This window comes from Choloepus didactylus, chromosome 3 (genome assembly GCF_015220235.1).
Source record: "Choloepus didactylus isolate mChoDid1 chromosome 3, mChoDid1.pri, whole genome shotgun sequence".
Lineage (NCBI taxonomy): Eukaryota > Metazoa > Chordata > Mammalia > Pilosa > Megalonychidae > Choloepus > Choloepus didactylus.
In genome coordinates this window covers 99,667,529-99,689,623 of record NC_051309.1, presented here as the reverse complement: position 1 = coordinate 99,689,623, position 22,095 = coordinate 99,667,529, and the positions used below count along the sequence as shown (strand labels likewise).

Sequence of the window (22,095 nt, the reverse complement as noted above, 5' to 3'; positions counted from 1 at the left end):
GATCCCTTGTAGGGGGGGAGGGCAGCGAGTTCACCTGCCGAGGTGGCTGAGTTAGAGAGAGGGCCACATCTGAGCAACAAAGAGGCACTCAGGGGGAGACTCTTAGGCACAATTATAATAGGCTTAGCCTCTCCTTTGCAGTAATGAGCTTCATAAGGGCAGGCCCCAAGATAGAGGGCTTGGCATACCAAGCCATCAGTCCTCAATATTTGTGAGAACATCAGCAACAACTGAGATGAGGAAGTCCAACATTTCCACATTTCCCCCCAGCTCTGCAGGGGGGCCCTACTTTTGCATTATTATGAAGATAGTACTCACCAGAGGTAGCTTTCCAAGGTCACTTAAGCTTTCTTCTTCCTTTTTCTCCACTAAGGACACCCTTACTCATGTCCTGCTCCCAGGCAGAGCTACCACAATATAGTTTACTTTCCCATTTATCCTGTCCTAATACTCTATTCAGCCAGGAAAAGTCAAGGGATGTAATCATCAGTAAATATTCCTATTTGTTGTTCTATTAAAGGACATATCAGGAGGCAAGATCAGAGCTCAAAATCTATTTCACAGAATACCTCATTCTCAGCACAACTTGCCTCAACTCACTTACTCTTTTATGCATAGTTGCTTTCACTATCAGGCAAGTAGATTAATTTTGTCTTTCATAATATCTCCTGACACAAGATAAAGAAGTACATAAAACAATTTGGTCACAAGGAAGAGAAAAGAATCAGAGTTAACCTCTTTTAGGTTTTTCTAGATGTTATACTCGAATCTCTACTGAATCATCTTTATTTCTAGAATTGAGATGTTGTTCTAACATGAGAAAGACCCTATTTTTGAGTATCTGAATTTATATTAGTAGAGCTGGAATTGTATTTATATGTAAATATTTAATTACTATTAACTGTTTAGTTAAACCAACAAATTCAGTTCAGTAATAGTGTACTTTGAAATTGGTATGTTTGAACAAAAACGTCTGCTCTGTTAGGTTTTGTTAAGCATATTACATAATGAGAAGTTGAGAAATAAACAGGTATGTATCTCCCATTTCACTTCATCATCCAGAAACAAATTAATGATTGATATATACAGTCTGAATCACCTTTAAATCAAATTTCAAAATATGAAACTATAGATCTCAAGTTAAATTTTCTAATCCTCCACAGATACTGTTTTTTCTTCTTTCCCAGTCCCTATAAACTTAGTCATAATTTTTTATATACACTCAAAATTCTTCAATAAATAATACAAGCATGTATGGAAACGGAAGATTTTTTTCAACATACTGTCTTGTGATCTAGTTTTAATACATATTTTATTCAGCATGATGAAGTAACACAGACTTGTTTATCAATTATTGTGAAATAGAAATTTTAATATCTAACAATGGTTTCATTTAGCCATTAATATCTTTCTCTTCTTCATATTTTCTTTATGCTATTACCCGATTTCCTCCCCCAAAATATTTTCTTGGCTGCAGGCAATGCTCTCAGTACACAATTACCTATTAAAATTTTTCCCCATTTATTTCAATAATATATCCTTGTCATTACTTTGCTACTACTGGAATGGAGAGTGTTGATAGCTTAATTTCTAATAGCCATACATTAAGACTTTAAAATCAATACTATAAGCTCTGGTTTTCCCTTATGGAATACGTGTCACAAATGACTTTGATGATCACATTAGCAATGCCCTTAGTATCAATAAACAGACAGAATCTAGAATGTGGATTCCTGATAAAATCTAGCTCATAGGACTGAAGGGAATCATGAGAGTAGCAAAATGATACTTGTGACTCCTAAACAGGTTGAAACACTTTAAAAACAACAACAAAACAGGCAGCTACTACCATTCCGAATAAAATTTGATCTCACTGTACGGGTCTTATCCGGATGGGTTCATTGAACAGAATTATCATACAAAATACTGCCACATAAAAATCCCTTTTAATTGCCAGATCAAAAAGAAAGTCCACCAATACCTGTGGTGAGTGCGTGATATTTCACAAAGGACATATTTTATTTAATGAAGGTTTTATTTCAACAGTAAATTAACTATGTATTTCATATATATATATTTATATTCCTTTACAACACAAAAGAAATGTTTTATTTTCTATATAACTCCAGATAACATCTTTCATAATTGAAAACAAAGGTTATAAAAAAAGGAGGACTAATTTGTAATGTCTGTGTATTCTAATTTATCTATTTTTAACCAAATTTATAAAACCTTAATCATTCAGGGACTGGGCACACTGCCATATGCCTACATTTTTCAAATTAAAAAAAATAATAGTTTTGTTATTAAAATGAAGTTGAGAAAACATTGTGGCAAAGAGCTACTTTAATGAATCCCACTCTTGTTTTAAGAACTGTATATCTTAACTCTTTATAAAAGAGTGTTTATAGCATCAACATGACTGCAACAAACAATAGATAAGGATTAAAAAGGAAAGAGTGGTTGCAGTTCCTTATCTTAGACTCTGTAAAAATGTCCCTAATATTTGTAACTCCAGATGATACTCTTTATTGCCACAAATAAAATATCCAATGCAAAATTTGACTAAATCTTTAAATATTTTTCAAAGTAACAGACCAAACACGGACATTTTATAGAAAACATTCAAAATTCTATTCAGCCATAGTCATGCCAGAAGTATGCAAAATTTTGAATTATATCAACAAGAATATGTGATACCAAAGGATAGCCAAAATATTTCGGTCCTGAATGTTGAAGAGAATAAATCAAATGTTAAAGATCAACATTTACGGCGAGGAAATTAACAAAACTATTTTATAACTGTAGATACTCTAAAATAAGACATTTGAGCTGACCTTTTTTTTCATATTTTTAAAAGATGAGTCATATATGAATCACCTAATGTTTTCCAAAGTATGAGGAAACATCAGTGAATGTGAGAAGCCCATGGTGCATCTCGGCAATGCAGGCTTTCTTCATGTTCCAGCTCTACGAACTCCCCTTCAGACTGTTTCAAAGGCCATTCCTAGAATGCCTAAAATGCATCATAATCTCTACAGCTCTACAGACAGGACCATCTGAAAAATCAACAGTTTTTTGCTGTTTCACAGAATGAAAACCATCTAGATACTTAATCGTTTGAAGTGTCTTCCTGTCTCCCTGTCAGGGGTTACTAACGTGCCGGTCCAAACACTCTGATGGATACCAAACATTTGTATGGCTCACAGATTACATAGAGATAGACAGGGACATGGAGATGGAGATAATGGAGATAGTGATAAATATAGACATAGGCAGACGAAGACATAGATACACATACATGCAGGGACATTCCTTCCCACTGTTAATGTGTAAGGCATTAGCTGTCTGAGTAGGGCAAAAATCCTGGATCATTGAATAGCAGAATGTAGAGCCATATTTTTAAAGATTTACCTAACATAACTCCTTCAAGGGCTGCTATGGCTGAGGGTAAAAAGAGCCTGACGTACTAGGGATAAAAGCGTAAAGAAAAGAGACAAAAGTCCACAAAAGTCCTAATGGAGTTGTATTCTCCTTTGTATATGAAGCCACTTCACACACACACACACACACACACACACACACACTCATATCAACTAGAATGTCTCTTTTTTAATCCTTTTGAATTATTTATGCTTAAGAATGATAGTTTAATTGTAAAAGGGATTCAAAATCTAAAGAAGTAGTTAAGAGATCACTGTACTAAGATATCATTATAGCAGTATATTAGATTTGGGAGGAAAGGGTGGGTACCAAATTTCATGAACTTCAGCAGCTACAGTGAACACTGTATAGGCTTTAAAGTATTACTCCTGATTTTTAGTAGATGCATTATTTACTCAACAACTGGTAGGTGACAGTTGAATTTTATATACCCTTTGTATAGTGGAGCTTCAAATAATTCAGATAATAAGGCAGGCATCATTTGGAGGACTTAAGGGTAGATGGGAGGAGGGAAAAGAAGAGGTGAAGGAAGAGGAAGAAGAAGAAACAGAAAAAGAAGTACGTAGAGCAAATTCTAAATAAAAGTTCAAAAAAATACACTTCCTGTTGTTTAAAATTGTGGGACAATTAATCACTTTAGAAAAGTTTTAAACAACACTAAGGACCTTCCCTATTCAATACCCCTCATTATAAATTCCAAAGCCTTCTAGCAATAAGTGGAAGAGAAAAGTTTTGATCGAGATGTTTCTTATGTCAGAAGTAAGGTGGAACTGGGCTCAAAATTGTTGCATTTTAACAACTTCTAACTTTTGCTTTTGGAGCTTAGATACAAAGTTTAACGATTTAGCTTAGATTTGTGAAGACATTACAACACTTAGAAACCCACAACTTCAATATACCATTTTAAGAAACTTCAATTTGGTTTATTTGACAGAATTTGCTATAGTACTACCTAACAATGCTCGTATCTGTCCTCTACAATTGCCAAAATGTACAGCTAACTTACTTTCTAGAAGTATGCAGTAGCGCTATTTGTATCTATATACCTCTCTCCATATATATACACATTTGTATATGTATGTGTATATGTGTATGTGTGTATATATAGGTATGTGTATATATGTTTGTATGTATGCATATTGATACTTGGACAATCATAAAATGAAGGCCATCCCCTTCTAAATTTGAAAGTTAATTTGTTTTAGGCATACATGTTTCATGAATGTACACAATCAGTGAACCATACAGATACTCAAACTTAAATGCATATTCACTGATTTTTATACCACACACCTAAAGTTTTAAAATTATTCTTTTAAATTAAAATTACAAATATGCTCTGTAAGAATCCAAAACATGGCTAAAAAGACATTAATCAGGCTTATCAATGGCTAAATGTAATACATTCAAATAGCCTACTATAGTCTTGTTTCAAAACTTTCCTTCTTCCTCCCCTACAAGACTCTGCTGTTGCCATGCAACTATTCAGCTAGTACACCCTTGTTCCCACAAGGTCTCTTTTGTATGGGTGCTATGCTGTTGCCATGGTTATAGCAATCTCGACATTTTTTCAGCTCATCTTTAAAAATATATTTTACCTGACCTCCAGAGAACATGTAATGTCATGGACTCAGTATAGACACTTAACAATATAAAAATTACACCAAATTCTGTATCTCTAATAGCATTTCAATTTCAGTGTGACTATAAATATACTCAAAATTCTAGTATGTGAAGGCACCTACTACATATTTTAATACTAATGGAACACTCACTGACATACAGAAATTATACAGAGCCAGGAATCCATTTAAAATTTCTATTTCAACTAAGGGGGGAAAAAACCTAAGATACCCAAATGAAATAGCAAAAATTGAATTTTCCAGTCTATAGAGACAATATAGCTATAGAGTTACATAATTACTGTCAAAATTAAACCACAGTGTAGATTGAAGACCACATGCAAAAGAGAAAATGAATCTACACCAGCTGACAAATGAACCATAATCAATGCACATTTCAGATTCAATTTATTGATAATCTACCCTCAAATGTCCATGCATTAAAATTAAGCTCCATTGCACTTTCTTAAGATGCTGTGGAATTCCCTAAAAATAGTGCATTAGAATAGAGAAACTTCAATATTGTAATTAAAATGTGTGCTGCCCAAATTAATAAGTGGATATGGATATAGAATTGAGAAAGTGACATCAGCATGGTAGTTTCAGCATCTTCTAGATTACCGGCATTATAGGAGGAAAGAAAACATTCTTTTACATGACCATAGAGTTGACACATCAGTACTACTCAGATGACAATGTAACTTCAAAGATCAAGAAGAAATTTATCATCATTCAGTGATAATACATTACAACTACTGAAAAGACCACCCAAGCTGCAGCGTACTACTTATGTACTTAGTGGCAGTGCTACTTATGTTCTCACAAAAAGTATACACCAGAACTGACAGAAGTGATATACAAGATATAGAATACTGGTTTAAAATGTGGATTCTGGACCCAGACTGCTGGATTCAGATCTTGGCTCTGCCAATCAGTCACTGCGTAACTTTAGTGAATTAATTTGTACCTCAATTTTCTCCTCTGTAAATCAAGATAATAATCATTACTGATCTCATTAGGTTACTGTGAGGATTAAATTGCATGATATGTATAAAGCAATTAAAATAGTGCCTGAAACCTAATAAAATAAGTCTCAATTTCTATATGCATGATGCACTGGAAAAAATAATAGGCTAACATTGGAGTGGAAAAGAGCTGTTGGGTTAAAAATTAATGATGATCAAAAACTTCCTAGTTTTGATGTTACAAAAGCATATTATTTACTGATTAGTGAGAGTTTATGAATGAGATGTAATGTTATATCTACTATTTTAGATATATAAATGAATTGGCCAAAATGCTAACTGAGAGAGCTGATTCTTAGAGAAGCAAAATTGTACCCTGAAAAGTGAATCATGTTAGAAGCCAGAAAGTAGCCACAACACATGATTCCTGATTTTTATTCACTTCACAACTTCTACAGTCTGGGGGAAAAAAAAAAATGAAAACCAAAAACAAATGATTTTACATCAAAAATTAATTGTTATTAATCTACAAGTATATACATTTTTTTTGTCTAGAAAGGCTTAAGACAATTGACAAAATACATGCAACATAAGCCAATGACATATACTTAAAATAGGTGAGAAAATGGAACAAAGAGAAAATAAAGTAAGATGCTGACATTTAATCTTTACAAAAACTCTATTAGGTCTGGGTTGAAATATAACTTCCCAGATAAGAAATGTAGGCCCAGAAAGGCTAAAAATCCTGCATGTCTGTAGAGCTAGAAAGCATTTTTTTCAAAGAATAAATAAGCTAAGAGAACACTGGCTTTTTTTTTTTCATTCAGAATAGAAATCATATGTTTGGAATAGATGTATCTTTCTCCTAAACAGCATAAACCCATATAAGGACCTACTATGCAAAAGAACAAAGGGCTAAGCAATAAAATTGAAGTAAAAACGCATTCCAAACTTCAGTGTGGGCCCTGCTTTGCTGATACTAACAAAACAAGAACAGATCAGACCACCTTAAAGAGCAACACTTTGAAATCTATTGTCTAGAATAACAGTTTTTCACATAATTAGATTATTTTAACCTGTTTGACAAGTTCTCTTATCATGAAAAATATTTTCTTCCCCAGAGCAATAGTATAGGATTATTATTTGTGCTGTTTAGCACCTCTGCAGTTATACCTCAGGGATGGCTTAAAAAACAGCCTAAGACCTGGATGTAATTAAAGACACTGAATAAATACGATTTCATTAGATGCTTGTAAAACTATTGAAATAAGCTCTATTGATCTTTCCAACCTTCTCCAAAAGGGGTGATCTGTTTTCAATACTGAGAGGACAGAATTTGGAATCACAAGCCTCATGCATTTACAGCATCCTGTTAACCCCAATGTATCTCTCCTGGGACCTTGTTTGTTTATATTTCTATTGCTCTGAAAGCCAATAGTCATCATACTTTCCAAGTGACTACAGATTTTCTTCTTGTGAAATAATGTAATAGCATATACTACACTGCCCCCACCATATTTATCCATTAATATAAGATTTAATCATTGAAATTTAATCTGTATACAGTAATTTTGATTTTTAATTGTCTTTTCAATACATAATGATATTTTAATATCTATGATATATATATGAAAATTGTTAAATCAAGCCTTTAAATTATAACCAAATATATACTGCTCAAATATTAAAATAAAATCTCTAAGATAGTAGTTTAAGCCAGTGTTTAATAACCTATGTCTGACCTTCTCATGAAAATTAATTTGATTTACAGGCCTGGGTTAATTCCTTCAAAGTGCTTGTATATTCAGTTTTCCTTATTAAATACATTACCTTGGACGAGTCATTCAACTTTTCTAGACCTCATTTTTCAAATATCTAAGGAAATTTTAATTATCTCTAAAGTCTTTTCCAGCTTTAAAATTATATGATCTAAGATATAAAAAGATTAATTATTAATTGCACTTCAGATATCTAAATAAAAGGACTAACAATGTCAGAATAATATTATAAAATTATAATAACCACATATGTTGAAATGTTGGAAAGAAACTAGGATGATTATTCATAACCCAAAATAATCCTTCTCAACAGAAAATTATTTTCACATGGCTTCTTGAAAAGCTACCTGCCTTAGTGCACTTAAAATATGATTTAATTCATAGTATTTTAATATGCATCCAACTTTTCAGGATCATAAAACAAACCCTTTTCTTTTACACCTAAAGGAAACAGAGACCTAAAAAGGTTAAACATGTGGTCTAAAGTTACAACATAGCAGCAGAGCTAAGAGAAGTTTCTAGATTCTTTAGATTCCAGGCCCAATAAGCTCCATATTTCCCCTCCAACAAAACAATGCTTTGTAAGTAATGACTGCTAGTCTGGGTTTCTTTGGGAGTGACTGGGTTAAACAAGTGAGTTTTGTTAAATGAGCAAGTCTATGGCAATGATTTTGTTAAGTACATGTTAATTTTCTCAAATGAGAAAGTTTGTGTGAGTTTATTGATTTTTTTATTAGTTTTGCCATGCACTAAATAGAAAAATAAAAAAGTTCCACTAATGCCAATTCCATTAAAAGGAATATAGAAGTTAACAGTTCCTTTTAATAGCTTCCACTAAGTACAGCACAGCTAAAATTACAGAACAACATAATATTTAAGTTGTTTTAAAAACATTTTAAAGCAAGCACTATTATAAGAGAAGGTAAAAGTTAAACACTGAAACTCATTTTAAAAAGTTTACTACCTTTAATCATCAGAATATACTGAGAAAATAAAAATAATTTACTCCCATGACCACTAGAAAGAAATTATCCTCAAAAAATGTATATTCCTTTGAACTGTATTTGTATAAAGGATGGTAAAATTGAAGGGATGTTAAATGATGTTATATAGGAAGTGTCATCTTTGCAAAAAAGACCTAAACTTTTTTCCACTGGACTCCAAGCAGGAAGTAAGTCTCCCAACAGTTTAAAAATATCCTTCTCTTAAACCAGTGGGCAAGATATGGTTGACCGTCTCAAGGAGAACTCAGATGCCAATGAGAACACTGATAAATGCATCTACTGATGAAGGGAAGAGAGCTACCACTTCATGTAGTTTGTTGTTGCTGTTTTCTCAGGTGAAGCAGACTGACAATTATTAGAAGCATTTACTCATGGGGAGCATAACCATCTGTAGAAATCAACTAAGAGACTTCTACTTTAAGACTGTACTTTCAGCATAAAGCACAAGCAGACCTTTAGTAGTAATAAGGATTGCCTTATTAGAAACAAAAAAGGAACAGACCAAGTTCAGCGTGTGATATATAAAGGTGGATGCAGATGAAATGAAAACCATCCCCTTAGCTATGTATTTTGAGTTATTACAGGTTCCTTAGAGTAAGGGAGGTCCACAGAATCTGCTTTTTAGCTTCTCATAACATAATGCATATTGTTCTTACTACAGGATTTGGGTTCAGTGACTTTTTCTACTAATCTTTTTCTCTCCATAACATTCAGAATTGAAGAACCCTTTTAGGTAGTATGTGTTCTTACCAAAACCAGATGGTTTTTCCCATTTATTAGTGGTAAGCTCCTTAAACACATAAACCAGACGAACAGCACCAGTTTCTGAATTCTCAATTCTGTTACCGGTGTGAATGTAGATTTAATTCTATTTATATCAGAGTTTTTCCTAAATCTTAACATTGTCATTAAGGAAAAAAATCCAATAATACTTACTTATAATTAATTAAGTGGAGTGAAAATCATTGCTGTTTTTTGCAGAAGAACATGCTAGACTAGTGCCCTGAACCTCTTACTCAGAATTACTCAGTTTCCATTAGAGATCCTTGGGTTTAACAGATTTATTCAGTAATTTTATCAAATGCCTTCTTATAACAATAATGCGTTTATACTCAGTTCACATTTCCTTACATAATAAAGTTAATTGCATATTAATCAGACACCTTTTCTAAGGTCAATGTGCAATTTCCTCATAATTCTGGACTGTGATAAACAGGCCAGTCCATTTCACAATGGAGACGATTTGTGAAAGATGAGAGGACAGGAAGGTGAGAGAACTGATCATTTATTAACTTGTGACACCCCCCCACCAACCTCTACAAAATAGTTGAATAAGTTGTACAGCAAGCAAAGATGTTCAATATGATTCCTTTTACGGTATAAAAGGTAACTCCTCCCTCACTCTTTCTTATTTATGACAAATAGTTAAGGCATAAAATGAGAGATCCCAGGTTTGGTATGTTATTAATCAGCTAAATGAACACAAATAATAGTTAAACTTTATTTCTGTAAAGGTTATCAGAATTTTCAAAGCTTTACACACTAAATTACTTAAGGATACCTAATATCACAAGGTACAATAAATAGTAGCAAACCAAATTATATAGGCTATAAGATTGTTAACACTCTTTCTAGCATCCACAGATTTGTCCAGAAACTTGGTTGCCACCATGAAATTCTATGGTTTCACAAACAAGATTTTTGTTCTTCTTGTAAATTCTAAGCATCAGAAATCAGTTATAAAACAAAATGATATCAAACTTAAACTCAACAGAGAAAAACAATATGCTGAATTTCTATTTTGTAATACACTGCAACAGTACACATTACGGGAAAATGAATAAAATGCAAATTTTAAACTGCACAAGAAAAATAAACAGGAAAAGCTGCCACTTCCTAGGAAAAGGGTGATAAAGAACACAGATGCAAACAAAGGTCTTGGCTTTGAAAACTTTACGAAGTCACAGATATTGTAGAGATGCAAAAGGTAGTCCAGCCTTTTAATAAGCTATCAGCACTGATTTAGCAATGCTTTTCCCTTGTGATGACTGTGCTACCATACTCTACAATCTTTATCCACTACCAGATTTTTCTATTCATTCAAAAGCAACCACAGTTCCTCACTGTGTTTCTGGAGAATGTATTTGCCAGCTGTGGCATCTGGCCCAATCTCTTGTGAAAAAAAAAAAATAGTTTTCTCTATATAATCACTTCTTAGGTCTTAGATCCTTCCAGTGATTTTAAACAAAGGGATAAAGAGTTGTTGGAATGGTAAAAATGAAAATAAAAAAGCATCCTAGTGCAATCCCATCTCCCTTATTCACTGCTGTGTGTTCAGCACTTAGCACAGTGCCTGATGCTGACTAGGCACTCAGAGAAACACTTGCATAACACCTTTATGGTACATAGTCCCACTGATTCAGTCAGAATGTTAAGGAAAATGTTATATCCCTGAGTCTATTCCCTTGATATGCATTTAAAGCTCTAGGGATGCTCTCTACACTGTTCTGGAAGCCTCCTCATTGGGTCAGGGATTGCTCTACTTCTGTAGATCCTTCTTGCTTATTTATTTTCTGCTCTTACAAGGTGGCTCTTCATTTAATATAAACCTGTCTCAGACTGGGTACACTAACACTTTCCATTGTACCCTCCCCTTCAGATTTGTAACCACATTCTTGAACTTACTACATGGTTCATCTCTACCCCTGCACTGTATTTGACCCTTAAATTATGGAGCCTCAGAATCTGACCTAATCCTGGCTCTTGACCTTAACCTCTTCAAGTGTCTCTTCTATAACGTTGCTTGTTGAGCTACTCTAAGGAAGAGTTGCTCTACCTTCATCTCACATTGACATCTAATCTCAAAAGTCATCCTATTTTCAAAAAAAAAAAAATTTCACATTAACCAAATTATTGCTCATCAACTTACCATTTATTCAGTGAATATGTGTTGAACACATCATAATGATAAACAGCATGGAAAGTATAGCCAGAACTCATAAGTTAAAATCATGTATCTGCCACTTATTAGCAGTGTAATCTGGGGTATGTTGCCTAATTTCTTTTTTCCTCCATTTTCTCACCTATAAAATGGAGGTAATAATAATATGCACTCACCTCAGAGTATGTCTGTGTTCTTTAAGATGGTTAATAGTGTAAATTATCTAGCACATAATAACAGCTCAATACATGTAACACGAAAAATTTGTACTAGAAACTAGGGATGGATAGGGCCCTTAACAAAACGCTCCTGATCTCTCTGCCTTTGTGGAGTTTACAATCCACTAACAGGGACAGAAATCAATGCAATATGGAAATAAGATGTACTAACTTGAAAAATAATCCTATCACACATGAAATCATTTTTCTGTAAAATATACAGTGAGAAGTATAAACTATTTCAAGTAAGAGAGAGAAAGAGAAAAGCAGCCCCTGGGAGCTGACATGGCACTATCAGCTGGGCTTTGGCATTGCTAGAAGTTGGTCTGACACTCACAGCTAGAAGACAGTGTTCTCTTATTGAACGTAAACAACTTCATGGAACACCAACATTAAACAAGGCCTCTCTGCGACTGAGATGGCTCAAGGCAAAACCAGACCAGTCCATAAAAATGTCTGAACACAAACAAAATTAAGAACATTGTCCAACCTACAAAAATGACTGTATATCCCCTATCATGCCTATTATCAGTGACAATTGCTTCTTTATCAAAGTCAACTTCAGCTTTAATAAGTTATTAAGATACCCAACCACAGGATTACCCCTGCTTCCTGACAGTGTCCAGTGCAGGGCAAAGTCCAACTTCTTAACTCATCCCCAAATTACCCAACACAAGCCCATATTATATAAGTCTGTTCTAACACAATCTTAATGAGATGCCCCAATGTTTCCTCAACTGTGTAGTCGTCCTTGTGGCAATGTGTCAGTTAAATGCAATTTTTAAATAAAGCTGTGCCTTTGGTAGTCTTTGTCAGGAGGGCATTGACACATTTGGTACTTGTATTAAAAGGAGTATTTACTGGAATAAAATATCTTCATTTATGTATTGAACTTTTCTGGGTTATCAAATATATAACATTGGATTCTATTCACTATTTTCTAAATCCTTAAACTCCTCTGAATACTCCTTGTTTAAACAGGGACAATAGCTATCATTTAAAAGTAGAAAAATTACTTCTGTTAACATTTCTTAAGGGACTCAACACAATACTTATTTTTAAAGCCTGGTCTTCATTACATAAGTATATTTTCATATTAGATATCTAAAAAGAACCCAGGGACAAATATTTCATATTACTATTTAGGAAAAATTCATTTTTGTTAGTAAATATTTTATATCAGAAAAGGTTTTCTTTATTGATAGAAGGGAAATAAATTTATTCCCTGCCTCTTACAATGAGGATATTTCCCTTTCTTGTGAAATAAAATTGCTAGACTACTTTCAACAAGGCATCTCCACTCTATATGATTCTATGTAAAACTCCACTACTTCCCAGGAACCTGAACATATTTCAACATCTGAAAATGCATTTAACATTTGTTAGACCATATGCTCTGAATAAATTAGTTTGTGTAACATATTAGCTTAATAGATACTGAACTTTGTTAGTAGCGAGATGTAACGATATTTCTGAATATGATCTCACAGCTAAAGCATATTACAGGTCTATGGTTCAGTCTATGGTGTTCAAAGTAATTAAGTCAACCTTGTAAGCAAGCAGCTGTCCTTTCACATCTGACAGAAAATTTTTCCAAAATTGTAAACATTTAAAGTGTGGGTATTTTGTTATAATATTTAACAATTGGATTTGATTTTGGCCTCAAATAAGGCACCTTTTTGGGTCATTTTCCACAGCTACAGATGAAAGCCTTGAAAATTGCAGCCATTAGTCAATCATAAGGGGAATTTCTGTGAAGAGAATACATATGAGGGGACAAATCCACTCTTTACAATCATGCAAAATCTATTATTAGCTCTTTGAGTCAGCAGAGGTAACTTTGCACCCAGAAAACAACATAACTTTACTGTTGTTCATTATATTTTAATGGGATGTATGATGGGTTCATTATATCAGTTAGAAAAGGGTGTTTAAAAGGCTACTAATTTGGTCAAATTTTTAGAATAATTATGTAAGGCTTACTTTAATCAATGGAAGTAAAACAAGGGGATGGACAAGGTCATTATGTAGGCTTTTGAAACCCCGAAACCCAATATTTTATTATTATTTTTTTTTACAATTTACCCATCCAATTAAAACATTACTTTAAAAGCACCCTAAATCTATCCCATAAGTGTCAGTTCCACTGAATGATCAAAAGCTTAGTAACTGTTCACATTACATATGTCTTTATTAGAGTTTTTTATTTTCAGTTCAGGTCACATTTAACACCTTTTGCTTCTGCATATCACTCTTAGGTTAAAAATTAATAATAATAATGATAGAATCAATAAATCATAGACTGACTAAGAAGGGACTTTAGAGGTCTTCTAATACAATATCTAACCAAATGCAATGATCTATTCTACAATGCCTCTTCACAGGTTCATAATTAGATTATAAACTCTACAAGAGTTTAGATTTCCCATAAACAGAAAAACTTAAAAAAATGAATCCATAGTGACTAGAAAACCAAGATGTAGGCAAGTAATAAATAAGTAGATAATAGGATTCACAGTACAGTGCATTTATTTTAAAGTTTAAATACAATGTCATTGTGTCCTTGGACCAACAAGCACCAACATTACAACATGAGACATCTCAGGGAGTTACCAATAAAAAGCTTCACAACCACTGGGAAGCCTCAGTCATCAGTTTTTCCAACCTCCTACCCACCTCACCACTTGCCCTCCAACCTCCAGTCTAACAATAAGCCCCATGCCATTAAGAACAGCATTCAGGAACACAGCAACAAGATGCCTTCAAAGAGGCTATTACAACTTCTACCTTTGTGACCCAGTACAGGGCAATCAGAAGACTCCTGGGCATCTGGTGTTACCCAAACTGTCATCCCCATAATGCTTGATTCAACCTAATGCTACCAAGATTTCACCCTTCTTCTTCTTCCAACCCTTTGCACTTCTGCATCTTCCTTATTCCCCATTGCTGCTTCCAGATCACTATCCTGTCTCCCTCTTACAAAAGCCAATAGAGCTTTGAGATTCAGAACATCTGAGTATATCACTCTCTCTCTCATTTCTTGCTGCCAATTAGCACTCCTGGTCAGCAGGGTTATGGCACTGGTTTTTCCTTTTAATAGTTCACTATGAAGTGTGCAAATGAAACAAATTAGACATGTACTGCATCCAGTGAGAGATAAGAGTAGCTTAAAATGTGGTGCTAGAAGTGAGACAGGCCAAGTGAACAGATTTGCGAGTCACTTCCCCTCTTTTAACCTATTCTCTACATAGAAGCTATCTTTTTAAAATTACAGCATGTCATTTATCTGCTTAAATCCTTAAATGACTTCCCAATGCACTTAGAGGAAAGTAATGAGCCTTTACTATGTCTTATATGCCCTAAGTGACGAGTGTTATGTCTCTCCCTTCAACCACATCTTCCGTTTACTGCCCATTGCCACCATAATCTTCCGAGCTGGTGTTTTAGTAACTTCTTCACATGGTCCAAGCTCTTTCTCATCTCATTTAACTCTCTATTCTTCAAAACCTGTCTCCCCCCAGTCTTTACAAGACAAGATCCTCTGATTCTTAAACTCTAAACTTAAATAACACTCATTTCACTGATCACTCTTTCTAAAATAGACATCTCCCAAATCATTCTCAATCTCAGTCCATTGATTGTTTCTTTCCTCGCACATGCCATTTTGTAATTTTATGTCTATGGAAATTGTTTCATCACTGTTCTCGCTTACTTCCAAATATAAGAATCATGACAACAGGAACGACATTTGTTCATTAAATTACTTGTTCATTTTTTAGCAGGCATTATCGAGCACCTATATTGCCAGCCACCATTCCAGGCATTTAGAATGTCTGCATTATCTTCTACTGTATTCCTAGTGCATAGCACAATGCCTAGCACATAGGAAGTGCTCTGTAAAGATTAATTCAATGAATACGTGAATTAACGGATTAATAAATTGGGTGAGAAAACATTGTTAAATGATATGTAGGTCTAGAAACAATCAGGTGAACCCTAAATGTCATTAATCCTGTTTACATGTGAAATAATATGTTTTTACTTAACCACACTTTTAGTCTTATTTTACACATTCAGTACTAAGAGATCCAAAACATCATGGTCTTCTTGACCCAAACCATTGATTTATCTAACAAACATTAATTACACTCTCTGTGCAAAGCATTGTGTTAAATTCATTCCGAGATGAATATGTCACAGCTAGCTCCTGCCTTTAAGTTGCTCTGAGTCCATCAGGGGAAACAGGGAGAGAAATAATTACACTGTGATGTGATAATGGAAAAATAATATTCACGAAATTCTTTAAGCACATTGACCAACTGCCTCAGCAAGATGGGAAAACAGGAGGTGCCAGTATGACTGGGTCCTACATAGGAAGAGGGCTTGTCTTAACAGCTACAGCTACTAAGTGGTTAGGGCTTTCTCTGCTCTAGGCTATTTTCCTCCCTGCTGCCACAATTATCATTTTAAAGACATCCCAGTGTGTCATTGTCCTGCTATAAAGTCTCCGTCTGATTTCTGCAACAAAATCACTAAAATCAGCAAACAATTCCTTCTTCATCTCACTTCAACAAACCAGAGGCATCTGAAATGTATTTGGATAAGTGACCTCTACCTGCATTGCTTAAATGAGCTCTCCTGCTTAGAGGTGCAATTTACTGAATCTTTTTGATTTTCAATCTTCTTATACATAAAAAATAGGGAAGTAATAATCTCACAGGGTAAAGCGCTTAGAACAGTGGTGGTCTACAGTATGCATCCAATAAATGCTAATTGTTATTATTTCTCAAACTTTAACATCTTCCATCACCCTACTCTACCAAATCTACTTCTGATACCTAAGCACACACATCTTTTCATTATTCCTTGAGATATCTGTATCTTTTCCTATTTCCATGTTCTAACAGACCATCTTCCCATGCTTGGAAAATCCTTCCTTCTCATTTCTGTCTGACATTAGTCCATTCCTACTCTATGTTAGAATAATGCTCACTAACAAAACTATGAAGGCTTTGTCAAAGGAATTTAGAATTTCTTTAAAAATAATCAAAATTGAATGAATAAGTATCCATTAGTCCATACTAATATATCTAAATATAATTTACATATGTATATATGCCCATATATTTACATATTTGTTTACATGTATGTACATTTGTGTGTATGATGTGTGTGTGATATATATATATATATATGTCACTTTTCCTTAAAATAGAATATCAATTAACAAATATAGAATTATGAGATTATAAAATCACCACCAGCAAATATATCATAATAAGTAAGCAAGGCAAAAATCATCAATGGATGCTAAAACTAGTGGATTAACAGCTTAAAAGTAATACAATACTTACATGGTGCCAAAAGTGCATATTGATCTAACAATGGAAATATCAAACAAACTCAAATTGAATGACATTCTACAGAACAACAGACAAATTTCAATGCCATGAAATACAAGGAAAATTCAAGATGGGCTCCAGATTAAAGAGACATGACAACTGAATACAACTCATGATCTTGGATTTGCTTTTGCTGTAAAAGACATTCCTGGCACTGACAAACTCTCAATAAGGTGTGTAGATCAGTGTTGGGGAATGAATCATGAGCCCCTAAAAAGGCATGTTCAGGTCTCAAACCTTAGTCCTCTGGGTACAAAACCCTTTGTAAATAGGACCTTTGAAGATGTTATTAGTTAAGGTGTGACCAAACTGAATGAGCAGACCTTAGTCCAACAACGCTGAAGTCCTTAAAAGCGGAGAAATTGGATACAGAGAGAGAGAGGAGCCTCGGGGAGCAGCCAGAAGCTGGAAGTCAATGGACACCTGAGAAGAAAGGAAAAGATGCTGCCAAGTCCATTGCCATTGACAGAAAAACCCAGGAATGCTAAGGAATTCTGTGGATTTCCAGCAGCCAGCCCCAGAAGGCCACAGTTTTCAGTTAGAATGCATTGACTTGCTGATGTCTTGATTTTTGAACTTCTCCTAGCCTCAAAACCATGAGCCAATAAATTCCCTTTGTTTAAATCAACCCACTGTATGGTGTTCATTTTGGCAGCTGCAAAAGTAAAACAATAGGAGAATGATACTCCAATATGAATTTCCTGATTTTGCTAATCACACCATTGTTATGTAAGAGAAATATACACAGAAACATTTAGGAGCAAGGGCATCATGCCTATAATTTACTCTTAAAAAATTTCAAGAAAATGTCTATATACATACACAGGCACACATATATGTATGGAGAACATAATATATGGAGAATGGGAGAGAGAAATGGAAAACACAAAGAAGTAGTAAATGTAAATACTTGGGAAATATGGATGAAGAGTGTCTAGGAATTTCTTGTCTATTCTTAAAACTTTCAAGAAGTCTGAGATTATTTCAGAAAAAAAAATTGATGAATGAACTAAAAACTCTTCAAGTAATATATTTTATTTTTAGCAAATATCTTTAAAAGCTTTGTTCCTTTAAAATACATCATTTTGGGAGCTATAAGATTTTATCACATTTTTACTAACAAACAAAATGATTTTGAACTGTTCCCTGGAAACTATTTTCAGATTTTGTGATACGTTTTTGAAAATTTTCTCAGTGGTGAAAGTTCTGCTTCATTTGAAAATGTACTTAGTTTTAGAAATAAATGCAAGTCATTCAACCACTGGTTTAACATTTAAGGGAACTGCAAAAAGAATTTTATTAAAGAAGTTGGAGGTTTAGAGAAAAATCATGACTGAAATACAGACTTCCCATACACCACCCTGTTATTAAAATTTGCATTAATATGGTGCATTTGCTACAATTCTTGAAAGAACATTGTTAAAACTGTATTGTTAACTGTAATCCATCACATACAATAGAGTTCACTGATTGTGTTGTTCTGTCCTATGTATGCATTTTTAAAAAATTTTATTAAAGCAACATTACACAACCTAAACTTTCCCTTTTAACCACAGTCAAATATATAATTCAGCATTGTTAATTATTTTCACAATGTTCTGGTAACTTTACCACCATCCATTATGAAAGCATTACAATCAACCAAAATTAAAACTGTACAATTTAAGCATTAACTCTACATTCCCTAGAGTACCCCCAACCCATAGTAACCTATATTGTATTCTGACTTATGAATTTGCTTATTCTAATTATTTCATATCATTGAGACCATTCAATATTTGTCCTTTTGTGTCTGGCTTATTTCACTCACTTTTTAATCTTTATTATTGTACTTTCATCCCTATAATTTCTGTTACATATCTTTTTAAACTTTCTAATTCTTTTTGCTCACACATTGTCTTCTCAAAATCCTTTAGCTCTATATCCATCATTAGTTTATTTCTATGCATATTTTTCTTCACCTTCTTGAATTGACTTAGGAGATTTGTTTGAACATCTTTGATTCATTGTTTCCAAATCTGTCTCCTGTGAAGTTTTAATTTGCACGCTTGACTGAGTCATATCTCCCTGTTTCTTAGTATGGTTTGTAACTTTTTGCTGATGTCTGGGAATAAGATTATGTTGTGATAACTCTGAAGGTCAGTTTCTCCCTCTTGTCTTGGGTTTTATTATAGATTGACCATTTAATAAGGCTCTTTTCCGACACTTGATACAGCTCATACAGAACCTGTAGAGTAATCCGTGTTTAACTGTTCAGATTTCCTCAGGTTTTCTGTGTCTGTTTCTTGCCCTGGAGATGCAGTGCAACTTTTAAAATTGCCCTTTTTGTGCAACTGTTTCACCTCCAGGAGAAATCTTCCTTGCCTCTGTTCCTTCTCTAGGAATCCTGATCTCTTGTTTATTTTCGTGCAGCTTGTCCTCAGCTCTTATGATTTGTTTAACTGCTCTTCCTCACTCAGGCCCATTTTCATTACACTTTTCAGTCCTGTGACCCCTCCTGCTTTACAGCAGTTCCATTTTCTCTTTTTTTCTATGAAGTTTTTCTGCCTCTAGTAACTTCCACATGGGGTATCCCACCCCAGGGAGCCAGTTGGGGGTCAATGTTAAAGATGGCCCTTTTTTTTCATTTAGGTCAGAAGAAACGACTATCATTATTATGTAATAAGCCTGTATGCCTGGGTGTGTTATATGGGTTGTAAACTTACTTTTTATATAATTCCAAAATTAAAAGTCAAAACATTTTTGAACAATAGCAACAATTTCAGGAACTACTGCTCCTGAAAGTGACTGGTAACTATAGTTAACATTTTTGTTTGTTTGTGTATCCATTATGTGACAGGCACAGTGCATTTTGGATGGATTATATAATCAAGTTCTCACAACACTTTTAGGTACAATTTCTAAGTTTACCAAATATTTTCCACCAAGTATGTAAATTTAGGAAAAATGACACTGAATTAGAGATTTTACCCACAACACAATTGTAATTCCAGATAGTAATAATCTCTGCCTTCTTACTATGGAACTCAGTTTGTCATTTATTTATACTGTTTTGCATTTTAATCTAATTATTCCACATACATGAATTTGAAGGAAGACAAACTAAATTATACCAAAGAAAACTCTATGCTTAAAATTTAAATTAACAGAGAAAAAATTTGGATTTACCAATAAGATGTGGCTATTTTGACCTGTTCTACTAATAAACATATATATCTGGAACTCACTCCACTTTGCACAGCAGAAATCTACTTCTCTTATTTATTAACTTATTTATTCAATCTTTTTTTTCTCTTACACATCCATTTTTCATTTTATGACTTTTGCAGAGCCTACAGTCAAAGTTTATAATGCCTGAGTATGCACATAAGGAACACACGGAAAAAAGGATTAGTGTATAAGTGCAGAAATATTGTTTAACAATAGTAAACCTTGGACTCATCTAATTTCAGAGTTACATTTACTATAATCAAATTTTGTTTAAATTTTGTTCATTAATTAAATACAGTAAATAACATTCATGCATACAAACACATAGACATATACTGAGAGCCTACTTTGTATCGGTATTTCTATTAAGTGCTAGTTTTAAAAAGATGAATAAGACCAAGTCTCTCTGATCTTGAAAAGTTCATGGTCTAATGTTGATTTTGTATATGTAATTGAACAACATTTCTGATATATTAAGCCTTGGGACAAGTTAATTAACTTCTCCATGACACAGTTTGCTTGTCTGCAAAATGGTAATGATATAAGTAGCTACGTCATAAGTTTGAGGTATCAGATGAGTTAATACATGAAAAGTCTAGAACAGTTCTGGGCCCTCAGTATAAATGCAGTATTACTCCTTTCCCCCATTTTTACTATGTCTTTGCCCTTTCCCCACTTCAAGCATGGAAGCCATTCTGCACTAAATGCTTCAGCACAGGAGGGGAAGTGGAGAGACTGGTATGTTGGGGAGAAGAAGGCATGGGGAGGGGAAGGTGGGAAGCAGAGAGCTGGAATTGAAATAAAATTGCTAGTAAACCTCTTCTTTCTCTTCTGATAGCCAAAGAAGGCCTTGAATGCTAGTACAGGTTTAACAAAATGCATAAGAGATGAGCCTTTGAGAATAGGGATCCTTCCATCTCTTCCTTTTGCCATGTAGACTGAAATAAAGATTCCTTACAGAATAGCCCCATATTCCCTGCTAATTCACTTTGGGAAGACTGTATCCAACTTTACTGCACCTATACTTTTATCATACGCTAGTCAAATCTTTGAATCTTCTTTTGGAGCTTTTTGGGTATAAATGATGGAAATATAAACATTACTCAAATTTAAATCATTATTCCTATTAATTGTGATAAATTAGGAATAAAATAGAAGTAGAAGTGATATACAAGTGGGAAGTGTTATCTTTAGAGAAAGTAAAATATACTTAAATATAATTGCAGAAATAAGTAATGAAAATTTACATTAAAATGTCTTGATACTTTTTTAAATTAAAATTTTTGTTTAAAAAAGCATGCTAATGAAAACTGAGCTGAACTCCTTCCACATAATTATATTTTAGAAATGTAGTACACTGTAGTCAATTCAAAATAAAATAGAAAATCTAAATGACCAATTAATTAATGAAACAATATCAGATCCAAACATAGGTATCCAGAAAAATGGTTAGCTCTAAATTGTATAAGATACATGCCATTAGTATCTGACTCCAGAATGCTTAAAATCTG

At 33.8% G+C, this 22,095-nt stretch overlaps 1 protein-coding gene across 3 annotated transcripts in view; it reads right to left on the bottom strand.

The window, feature by feature from the left end:
• Nucleotides 1-22,095, bottom strand: part of GRID2 (glutamate ionotropic receptor delta type subunit 2) — a 1,659,435-nt gene that overhangs the window by 1,583,855 nt on the left and 53,485 nt on the right. The gene's annotated exons all lie outside the window — the stretch shown is intronic.